Source organism: Leuciscus leuciscus (assembly GCF_965113295.1).
Source record: "Leuciscus leuciscus genome assembly, chromosome: 4".
NCBI lineage: Eukaryota > Metazoa > Chordata > Actinopteri > Cypriniformes > Leuciscidae > Leuciscus > Leuciscus leuciscus.
In genome coordinates, this window is record NC_138728.1 from 5,131,441 (window position 1) to 5,143,050 (window position 11,610).

General features: G+C 38.2%; 1 long non-coding RNA gene across 1 annotated transcript; it reads left to right on the forward strand.

Annotated features, from left to right (window-relative positions):
- Positions 1–6,719: 6,719 nt before the first annotated feature.
- Positions 6,720–9,467, forward strand: LOC309498006. The gene is made up of 2 exons (XR_014205800.1): positions 6,720–6,852; positions 8,822–9,467. It is a non-coding gene; the product is annotated as an uncharacterized lncRNA (long non-coding RNA).
- The last annotated feature ends 2,143 nt before the right edge of the window (positions 9,468–11,610 follow it).

The following is an 11,610-nucleotide window of genomic DNA, read 5'->3' on the forward strand; positions in this document are numbered from 1 at the left end:
AAGAGCATGCAAAGTGGATTTGCTTTTGCAGCGCTGGAAACAGAGTCTTGTTGAAATGTTGACAACACTAACCAAACTCTTCCAGGCCTAAGCTACAACTACAATGATTTAAGCTGCCACTATGCAAATGTATTAGATTATTACGTAGGTATGTAACAGGAAGTGAGACTGGAATTGCTGATGACTAAAATTCTTTATTTTGGGAGACAATAACTTTATTTGTCGTGTACTTTGATCTTTAAAACTTTGCAGGACTTTTACATTCACAGACAGCTATATTACACACTGCATGAAAGGTCATATTCGAAAAAGCTTAATAGGGGCACTTTAAAAGTCTCAAAATAAAAAAAACATAGTGTACATTATAATGTTGTCATGCCTAAATTCACTTGCCACATTGAATAGATTTTTTTTGTTTGTATTCCATATCTTTGACTTGTGATGTAATAACAACAATCATCCAAATAATTCACTCTGGTGGAAAACAAACACAATTAACCAACAAGGGATTCTGCAAACTAAAGTAAAAGACATTGTGTTATTTAAGGTGCTTTTAACTAATATTAGGATGTGGTTGTTGTACTTTCATGGGTCAAACACAAGAGTCTGCATGCACAGTTTAAAGCCTCACTGCTTTCTGTTTCATGTAATTGTACACTGTTTTTGGCACGGCGCGCACAACTGTAAATAGCACCGGGAGCTTGTGCGGTGTAAGCCAGGCGTTTTGTTTTGCCAGGGTTTTGATAAAGAGAGTCTCTCAGCGCAGATCAGAGGAAGCTTTGTTGACGAATCTTTGACGATTTATAACCAAACATGACATGAATCTTTATGAACACACCAATGCTTTTTAAAAGGGGGGACGGGAACGCAATAGGGACACCTTCAACACACTTAACAACCAACCGTAAGAGTCTGAAGGAATAAAAACACAATATATCCATCATACATATACAAGCCAAAAGCTACATCTCTGCCTCTGACCTATTTGTTTTGCACGCAACAGAAAACAACATTGCAGCTTCTTACATAAGAGTATAATTATAGTCACTGTTGGTGGTTTGTGATTGGTGCGCATGCTAAAACAAGGAACATTGGGGGCGTTACATGCTTGGATGTTGTTTACTTCTAGACAACCCTAATTTTTTTGGCTTGATATTATTGTTTACTCAGACAGCAGTGTTTTAAAGCAGGAACGCATCAAGCTTTTATCACATTTGATTAGAATGATTTCCAACAAAAACACACAACAACACACTGAGTTCCATGAACCGGTAGGTGCAAAACTGTTCCAAGAGAACATGATGAATGTGTATTTTCCTCTACTCCAAATCACAAAGTGGTATTTTGCACCATTTGAGAGAATTACAAAGACAACTGGGATTTTAAAAAAAACAAAAAAACATTCTTTGAAACATTTGAAAATGATTGAAGGAATGAGACAAAAGCTCTTCATATTTTTCAAAGCATCAAAAAGGCCTTCAATATGTCTCTCTGCTACAATACAGAGAATATAGCGCTTTTTAAACTTGTTTTCTTTATGCCTCCCAATACTGTTTATTTCATAGGCAACTAAGGCAAAACATAAAATGAATTGATTTGTTCATTTTTCCTCCTTGTGTGTAAGCTAATTGGCATTAGAGGTCTTAAAATGTCATGAAATGATTGATTTTAGCTGTTGCATATGTCAAAACTCACATGCAAATGTCCATTTTGCATCTCAAATGTGTTCATCAGGCATAATTTCCTATTAAGAAAAGATAAGTACATGTTGGAAGACAGCAAACCAGTCAAAACTGTATAATTCATCACATTTTCCATATCTGAGCATGTGAATTGTAGTGTCAGTCTGCTTAAATGGAAAAGATGTGATGTCCGAGTTAAACGAAGTCACTTTTGAATATATGGTGTTGTGGAGGACGAGGAGACTGCCTAGATTTCACCGGGCAACAAGAGAGACATTTTATATGGATCTGCATCCATTCATGGTGGAAAGAAGGTAATGGAACGAGAGCTGATCGTGTGTGAATGAGAGGTAGCGTGAATGCATCACACAGGGCGGCTGAAATAACACCGTCACCGTATCCTCAAATACCTTTTAAGATCTTATTCATCTCAATAATTTGCACCCCTGCAATGTGATCATTTTCCACTCACATTTTTCATTCACATCCATGAATTAGCATTAACAACCTGTTTCACTGTAATGTGACATATTTCAAAGTGAAACTATGAAAAAAGGCCAGCTAACTGGACCATGGTAACTAGCCAAGAGGGAGGAGTTTGTAAAGAATTAAAAATGTTTAATTAAATTCTGTTTTCTTAACTTTTATGGAATACGTATTTGGAAGAAAAGTCACAGATTATTTAAAAACTCATTCATATTAAAGCATATCTCACAAAAGGTGTAATTACACAACCTCACTCGCCGATGTTTTAAATTGCCCCTATTATGCAGTTTTAAAATTGTGAGCTGATTGATTCACTAACAAGAATGATTCATGTTCAGGGATTGGTTTCGATCTGTTTGGGATTCTGTTTCAAAAAGTACATTTAGAAAAAGTGTTGCAGAGTAGTAGGCTGAATAGTGGTGCAGAAAACTATTGGTATGGTATTTCGTTCGCATTGACGGATAGTTAACGGGACCAAACCTCATGAATAGTTCACAAGACCAAAAGCGTGTATAAACCAAGAAATTTGGGTCCATTTTGATTTAATGCTGTCTTTAAAAAAAAAATATACAAAGATAATACAAAGAGTCTGCATTTGTAATAATATTTCATCCACAGTTAAAAAAATAAAGGATAGTTTGAGAATATCTGAAATAAAACAAGATTCTTTGGAGGCTCAGCTTAGGAAACAATCTAGCAACATTTGAAAAATCTCTTTAGTCTCTGCAGGAATCATCAACACTGGACTCACTCTTGACATATTAAACATTCACAGCAGTATAATATGAGAGGATTTGTTGAGCTGTATCCCAGATGTACAAATATTGCAAATTTCGCATGCATATTTGTAATATTTTATCCATTTTCTTGTTGATATGTGCGCCAACCCCTGCACGCTCCACCACGGGAGGTTGTGTGATTAAAGGTGTTTATCAGCTGGAGTGGACGGTTTGCCAGCCAGCCATAGCGCATCCTAAGATCCATCGTTCAGTGCGGAGTTCAAGAGCGCTGCTGATCCACCCTGCAGGCAGCGACGTCGACACAGCATGGCACACCTGTTTCACTGATCTCCTTCAAAATCAACAAATGACTGGCTGCCAAAGCGAGCGCTATTCCCCCATGAAGGGAAGACTGGAGGCCAGCTCTACCGAGGTACTAATATTTCAAACTAATGAGGTTCTGCGCTACTCATAATTATACTTTATATTCTAAGGCAGCTTCTGTTGCCCTGGGTCTTTCATAGGATTGCACTGCTAAAATGCGATTTGTAATGCAATCTGATTAAACAGAATCCTTATTATGCACATTCTTTGAAATTTATTTTGCTATCTATCCATCTATCTAATGAGTACTAACTACTCATTATCTGCCATGTGTTCCATAAACCAGGTGGACCACCTTAAACTTTTATGACAACCTGTTTTTTTTTTTTTTTTTCTTGCAAGCTAGACCAGATTAGGTCAGCCTGAAACCAACAACTTCCAGCCAGAGGTGGACAGTAACAAAGTACATTTACTTGAGTACTGTGCTTAAGTACACTTTTTGAGTATCTGTACTTTACTTAAGAATAATTTTTTCTGGAAACTTTTTACTTTAGCTTCACTACATTTGAAAGACAAATATCGTACTTTTTGCTCCACTACAATTCTGTCGACATCAACAGTTGTCCAGTTAGACATGTCAAATTTGTAATAAAGACATTTTAATTAAGGAGTGCCTTGGTGATCAGAGAATCATTTCTCTACACTACCTCTTAGATGTCCTACCTTGGACCAAAGAGCACCCAAATTAAACCCAAAAGGAATTGAGCACGCCATTCATCTTGAATCCAAATAGAAAGTAGTAACGTCAGTCAGGGGATGATTTTGCAAATTTAAAAATCTTGATTTTGCAACCCCACAGGGGTTGCATTTTGGCTGGAAATGAAAGTCGGATTGACGTCAGAAACCGACTGATTTTGGTTTCTGACGTCAACCTGATTTTCATTTTCAACCACAATACAACGTCTGTCCAACGTTGGAGATTAATGTCAATCTGGCGTTGGATTCTGACATCAACCTGATTTTAATTTTTCAACGTTGGGTTTGGTCTTCTAAATGCAAATTTTGTCATTGTTTTGTTGCACACTTGCTTATAGATAACAGTAAGGCTAATATATTCATACTAAAAGCCAAAAAACTTTAAATAGGGCACTATTTGAGGGAACAGCCATTTGGGTGTCCGAAACCATTGTGGACGTTATTGAGTGACTTATTCAATCTCACATTCAATCCCACTGAACTGTGTTCTAGAAATAAATGTGAAATTGATATGAGGCATAGATTCAGAGGCATAAGGTACTGTAAGTATTACACACAACAATGCAACAATAATAAAACAATGCATTGAAATTTACTTGTACTTTTAAATACAAGTACTTCTGTATTTTTACTTAAGTAAAAAACGGTCTTTACAACTTTTACTTGTAAAGGAGTAATATTTGACCAGTAGTATCTGTGCTTTCACTCAAGTAAGGAAGTTGTGTACTTTGTCCACCTCTGCTTCCAGCAAACAGTTCTTACCAAACTGCCAGCTTAGTGGATTTTAAAACAGGGTACGATTGGTTCTGGTCTAAACTGGTCATTAGCTGGTTGACTAGACATCACGTTCCAAAAACCTGCTAAATGTTGGCTTACTAGCTGTTAGGACCATCCTTAGACCAGCTAGACACCAACAACCAATCTATCAGCATAAGATGGATTTTAATGAAGGGGATGGCTGACTCAACATAACAAACTAGGATTGATAAGATTGAAAAAAAAAAAAAAATCAAATCATATCCAGATATTATATCATAACAGATGTCTGCTGTATCCAGCATAAGTGATCCTGACTGTGTCATACATGCACACACACATCTTACTGACACACACTCGACATGTCTCTATGGGAGCTCATGTATCTGTTTGTTGTTCTACAATCACAGTAGTGCTTGTCAGCACAGACTCTCACATTAACTCCAAAAGCTGTTGGAAAGCGCCCCCTGCCAAATGACAGCTGCGTCCCCTGGAGCGCCTGCGTTTGCCCCCGCTAGCATTGCCTGCCGGGAGCCAGGTAGCAGCCAAAGGGGTGCGCAGACCCTGATCACATGGTTATGTCACTCGCTACCTCAAGCTCAATATCTGTACTTGCTGGGTTTTTCTCTTTCTGCATCATTGCAATGCACGAGGCATTTCAGTTCTTTGCCTGCATGGATAGAGTTCTAACACCAAAGGGTCAAAAGGGCAACGTGACATTGGGTTAATATGGAATGAATGGGCGGCCATGCCCAGAATGAACATTGTTCCCTCTGAGGTCACTTATATTGCTGATATTTCATATCATTTTCATATAGCTACTCCCAGGAACATAATATGTTCCCGTATATGTATATGGTAAAATCTTTCATCCTCTTTTATAAAATTAACTACTGACAAATTCATAATCTTTAACTACATGTTGTCGCATGAACGATCAGTCGGTAACTACACGGATTTAAGTAGCTGTTAGTTGTAAGCTGATTGATTCACTTACAAGAATGGTTCATGTTTGGGAATCGGATTACACTGATTGCGTTGTAGGTTTTGGATTCGGCTTTAGGTGCGCCTTAAATGTCAGGGTCATTTAGAGGTCTTCAAGAATGGTAAAACTCTCTGCAAGATATTTTCGGTGGGTAAAGCCATTCACTTCAACAAAATTCACATCAAATTTATAAAACAGACCAAAGATGACAGCGTCTGCATCGGTAGCCTTGGATGACTCCATGGGTCTTTTGAAACCCAGAGAACTGTCATTAGCTCGGGATCCAAAGCCCTAGAGATCCTCCAACCCAGTCACAATGAATTTGAATTTCATGTTGATGATTTAGGTGCAAGGTTACTTTATTTATTTATTCCTAGACACCCCCTAACACACACTCCAGTCAGGCAGTGTTCCCTGTCTACTTATGACCTTCTCCGCAGCCATATTCTTCACAGAGTGAGAACACAGCCCTTAGCAAGACACAGTCTCTCTCCAAAGTCTCTCTGTGCTTTGGCGCTTGTTTAAATTTTCCCACCGAGACAAAAGACGGATTAAGTAAAATTGCTTTAAATCCTCGGCAGGCGAGTTTATGGGTTCTTCCTGAATAATGATGATAAACATATGCTTTTTTTTTTCCTCCTCAGATTTAAACAATGCATCAACTTCTTTTCCGTCGTCCCTCACAAGTTAATATTTTTACAACAAATTCTCCCTCCATGCACGAATGCCCAACCAGGCTTGAAAAACAATGCTTAATTTTACAAGTCCCTGTAGCTTTAGCGACAACGTGAATTATTAATCTTTCACAGCTTTCGAAGTCTTGTTTCAAAGCTTTGTATTTCCAGAGAGAGAGAGAGAGAGAGAGAGAGAGAGAGAGAGAGAGAGAGAGAGAGAGAGAGAGAGAGAGAGAGAGAGAGGGAGAGGGAGAGAGAGAGGGAGAGGGAGAGAGAGAGAGAGAGGGAGAGAGAGAGAGAGAGAGGGAGAGAGAGAGGGAGGGGGGGGGGATTTAATCAAACACTAAGAAAGAAGAGTCAGAGATGCACATTGGAAGGGTGCACAAAGTCTTCGGAGACAAACATGCCACTGTGAAAGGAGAGAAAAGGACAAGCCTGACCTCTGCTAGCACGGCTGAGCTTCACCTCAGGTGAGTTTCTGCAGCACGAGTCTCACGTTGGCATGTTGCTACCGCAGTACCGCATCTGTCTCCCTCTCTCTCTTTCCTGAGGCCTGCTCATGAAGGGAAATGTTATATTTAGCTGACCAGTATTTTGTTTGTTCACTGGATGTAACGGTGCCCTTGGAAGACTGCCAGATTGCTGCAGAGCCCAATCTCTCTCTCTCTCTCTCGCTCTTGTTCTCTCTCATATATATAACATTTCTAAACATATATTTGATTGACTGCCTCGCAACCTTTCAGTGCAAGACAGCTGATTTATTGTGACATTGCAGAGCTCATATGCCATATCCAAAAGTACCAAGAAGTTGACTTGATCGCATTCCCAAATTACAAATAATCTTGAAGAAGCATCAAGAGTTATAAAAGAAAAGTGCATGCCCCTCTAATCCTGTCAATCACAAAACCTTGGGTGTAATAATATGTTCAATACCATTACCACTATTAAAAGAATAGCGGTTGTACTTTTATTTTACAGTATGTGCACTTATACATTTCCTTAACAGTGTGCTTACCTAAGAAAGTACTGGGTACAATTCTCCCATCACAGACTTACCTCAAACCCTTTCAACTTTCTTTAATCTGTGGAACACAAAAGGAGAAGTTTTGAAGAATGATCATGCTGCTTTTTTTCATACAATTAAAGTGGATGGGAACCAAATAATATTAAGCTCCTAAAAGGACAAAAAAGCAAAACAATCATGAAAGTGGTGAAAACAATGTAAAGTATAATTGGCAGTACAAGTCATTTAAACTAATCTTGCCTCCTTGAATCTTGTATAACTTAAAAAAAGATGTTGAAATTGGTTACATTATTGTTATGAGTTAAAGTAATGGAAAAACATATATTGTTATGACTTATTGATAATTTTCAATAAGTCATTTTTGTAGTAAGTCATGACATACTCACCCTCAAACTCGTACAACTTTCTTTCATCTGTGGAACACAAAATTAGATGTTTTCAAGAATGTTCATGCTGCTCTTTTCCATACAATATTGGATGGGGAGCAAAGACTATCAAGCTCCTAAAGGGACAAAACGGCACAATAACAGAGTCATAAAAGAGGCCAATACACCTTGTGTGTTGTATTTCAATTCTTCTGAAGCTTTGTTTAAAAAACATACAGAAGCATACCGAAAAGTTGTTATTCGTTGAACGTTTTGCCTTTTGTGGTTGCCATTCACTTTCATTGTATGGATCATTGTTGATGCAGCTTTGGCTTCTTTGGTACAATCTCCATTACCGCAGCAAATTAAACAGAAAAACTGGGCATTGTGCCTGAAATGTCAATTATTTATTTGATTAACTTTGTGTGATGTTGCTTAAAAATAATTTGAAATATACAATGCATTTTTGTACATGTAATATTAAATGGTATTGGTACTGACCTCACTTCCATGACGTTTCATCCTACTAAATCCGTTCCACCACCACCACCACCACCACCACCACCACAGCAACCCACGTATGTTTACCTGTATCTGACTCAAGGATTATATCAAAATGAGAATTTATGAAATCAATAATTGTCATATTGTTTCATCTGATACATATTTAGATAGTAATGAGCTCAGGTCACATCAGATACAGGCTTAATCGGATACATTACCTTGTTTGGCAATGCTTCTACATGCGTGGGTGCCGTGATCGCCATGTAAATACGCTTTACGGGTCTTAAACGTCATTTGTTTTTGAAAACAAATATCCTGAGCAGTCATTTAGGCTTCAAAGGACCCTGACCTATTTCTAAATGTGGACACACTAAAGAAGAAACAAGTGAATCCATCTGAATGCTTTCTTGATTATAGCGTAAAGTGCAGCAAACTGGCTGCCCTGATGGTTTTTGACGCAAATTCTCTACGAATGAGATTACTCTTCTCAGAAAGCTTTTGTGCACTCCAAATTTGTTTTCCATGTACTCACGTGTCTTTTCGCAGAATCTCTACTCTCCACGCGAGAGATTAATGCGAGCGGACAGGAGGGAACAGCTGAATCACATTTTCAAAGGCTGCGCCGCATGGCAGTGGGGTGGCCACCTCTGCTCTGGCCTCGTCTGATCACTAGACCACGCTGGCTTTTATCAGCACAATCTGCTCCAGTGTCCCTCGTGATGAGAAAGCACTCGTCCACCGCTGGCGGACAGGCTGCCCACACCAACCGTCTTTTCCCCAGGTTGTGGTCCGCGCCTTAACACCCACAAATCGAACGTCGCCGCCGCCTCACCCCAGGCGAACATGAAACCACACCGGCGGAAAGACTCAAAACACAAACATTTCACTGTTAATCATTACGAAGATGATTTCTGTGGAAGCGCTCAGATTGAATTTGCTCATTTTAATTGGATGTATGGATCACATTTCCTAAACAAACAGTGGGAATTGAGCTTTTCCATTTTCCGAGTGCAATGAGTCTCATCGTACATCAACAAATGGAAAGTGCAATGAGGAGGAGCTGTGAAATCATTTGCGTATTCATAGAGAATTATTCAACCTCTGCTCTCACTTGGAGAGCTAGTGTGAAAGCCACAGATTGTTTTTGCACACAAAAAAGCAACAGCATTCCTATTCAAAAGTTTTAATTTGTGTCCAAAAAAAAAAAAAAAAAAAAGATGGACTAAAGTGACCCGAAAAGCACCAGTACCTGCTGTTAGCATAATAGAGCTTACAGTGAAGCTTCCTGCACTACACTGTAATTAGATTTTTTATTTTTGCCTTCCTCTGCCAACCTTCCTGCTTACTGGTGTCACAATGGCAATTTAAACGATTAACTGGCAACAGAGCTTCTTCGACTTTTCGAAATTTGTCAGCAAGCAATGTCCTAGTGTATATACATGCATCATGGGAGAATTCTGTCATTTTTTTTCTGAAAATGAACATTTCCACCACATCTCAATTTATGATTGTGTTAAATAGCATTCTGTAGGGGAAATTATATTGAAAAAAAAAATGTACATAAAATTCTAGCTTGCATTTAAAGAACATGAAATACACAAATAATAATTATAATAGTCATGTGATATTTGATTAATATAATTTTTTCATTTTTTGCATCATTTTACAAATTATAACTTAATCACAAATGACACACAATAAATATATTCTATTCCCAGTTATTTTACCTTAATTTTTCTTTGATTACATCTAATATTTCATCTCAAGCTTGCTCTTCACTGATGCTGCTGTCTCCATGGTGTCTTTTTGCAATCAAGTACAGAAACTAAAACTAAAAATAAAAGATGTTATTTGTGGCTAAATTGTAAATTGTTTGAAAATTGACATCGCTTTCATTCAATAAAAATCGAAGTGGTTTATATTAGTCTGTTTATATGCTTTACATTTTTTTTATAATTAGTATTTTTAATCATAGATTTTCATATTTTAAGATTGACGGTCTAGGTCTGGGAGAAATAATAAAATAGCAAAAATAAATTTACTTTAGTTTCCAAGAAGTTTTGACGTGACCTTCATATAACAAAATCTGTTCATTTTGATCTGATAAAAAAATCAACATCTAGAAGGTTAAAAATCTCCGTAATTGAAGAAACACCCATTTGTGTGCATTATACATCTGTTGCAGTAAAGCCATCGCAAATGGCGACGTCGTTGAGGTTCCGTAGGCGGAGAATCGACGCCTCCTCGAGTTGCTGCTACGCTTATCTCAGTCAACAGGCTGCGGAGAGTCTGACACACGCTTTTGTCTCGGCCCACATGCACTCCTTTATCTCCTTCTTTCTTTCCTTCACCCTCCTCTTCTTCTTCAACAGCTGTCCAAACCGCAGCACTCCTTAGCCTGTTCATCACCCACACGCCAACTTTGAGAGGCCAATTAGCATGTTAAAATCCCAATCAAAACAACAGGCTGTCAGTCCGTAAGAGAACGACGCTTGGCAACTCTTGCCTCCATAATCCATATGCCTGAGAGTTGAGCTTTGTCAGTACAGGTGTTCTAGCTGTGGTGATATCCGTGTGTTTGTCTGCAGACTTTCTGGATGTCTTAGCATGCCGACACAAACCTTGACTCTCAATGCAACGCAGAGACTACCTTATATAGATTATTTCAGAATGGTAATCTGTGAATTGTAGCCCTCAGGGCAAATTCATTAAGTGTACTAGTGCTTTGTTCAGCACAATTTTTTTTTGATTGTGTTCATTTACTCTAATAGGCTTAATACAGTTTGATTTGGTGGATATGGGACTAAAATTAAACTTGGCGACTTTGATTAAAAAAATTAGCAACTAACAACGGACATTTCCATAGCATGCTTAATGTAATGTATTGTTCAACGGCTGGTGTTGTTTCAATTAGCAGGCATTGGTTTCTGCCACCTGCAAATTAAGATGTATGATTCTACATTTCTCCCAGTTCAAGTTGCATTGTGGGCTCTCTGGGAAGTGATTTTTCCGCCACAGATTTCCCAGCTTCATTCTGTATTCATTTCAGCATAAAAAAAAGAAAAACATCTGCAAAGGGTGAAGGACGTGTCATTGGAGGACGAATGAGGAGAGGAGGCGTATTATTTGCATAAGCTGTCTCAGCATTAGCTATAAGATGGATTTTGCATCACTAGTTTTGTGATCTGAAATACCGGACAAGATTAGACTTCTTTTAGATTTGATAGAAGAATCCAAAACTTGCTGGATTTTTATGTTTTTTAAGAGTTTAAATGTAATACGTGGTTTAAAGGCCCATTCACAGAAAGAACGATAACTACAGTTTAAGGATAACT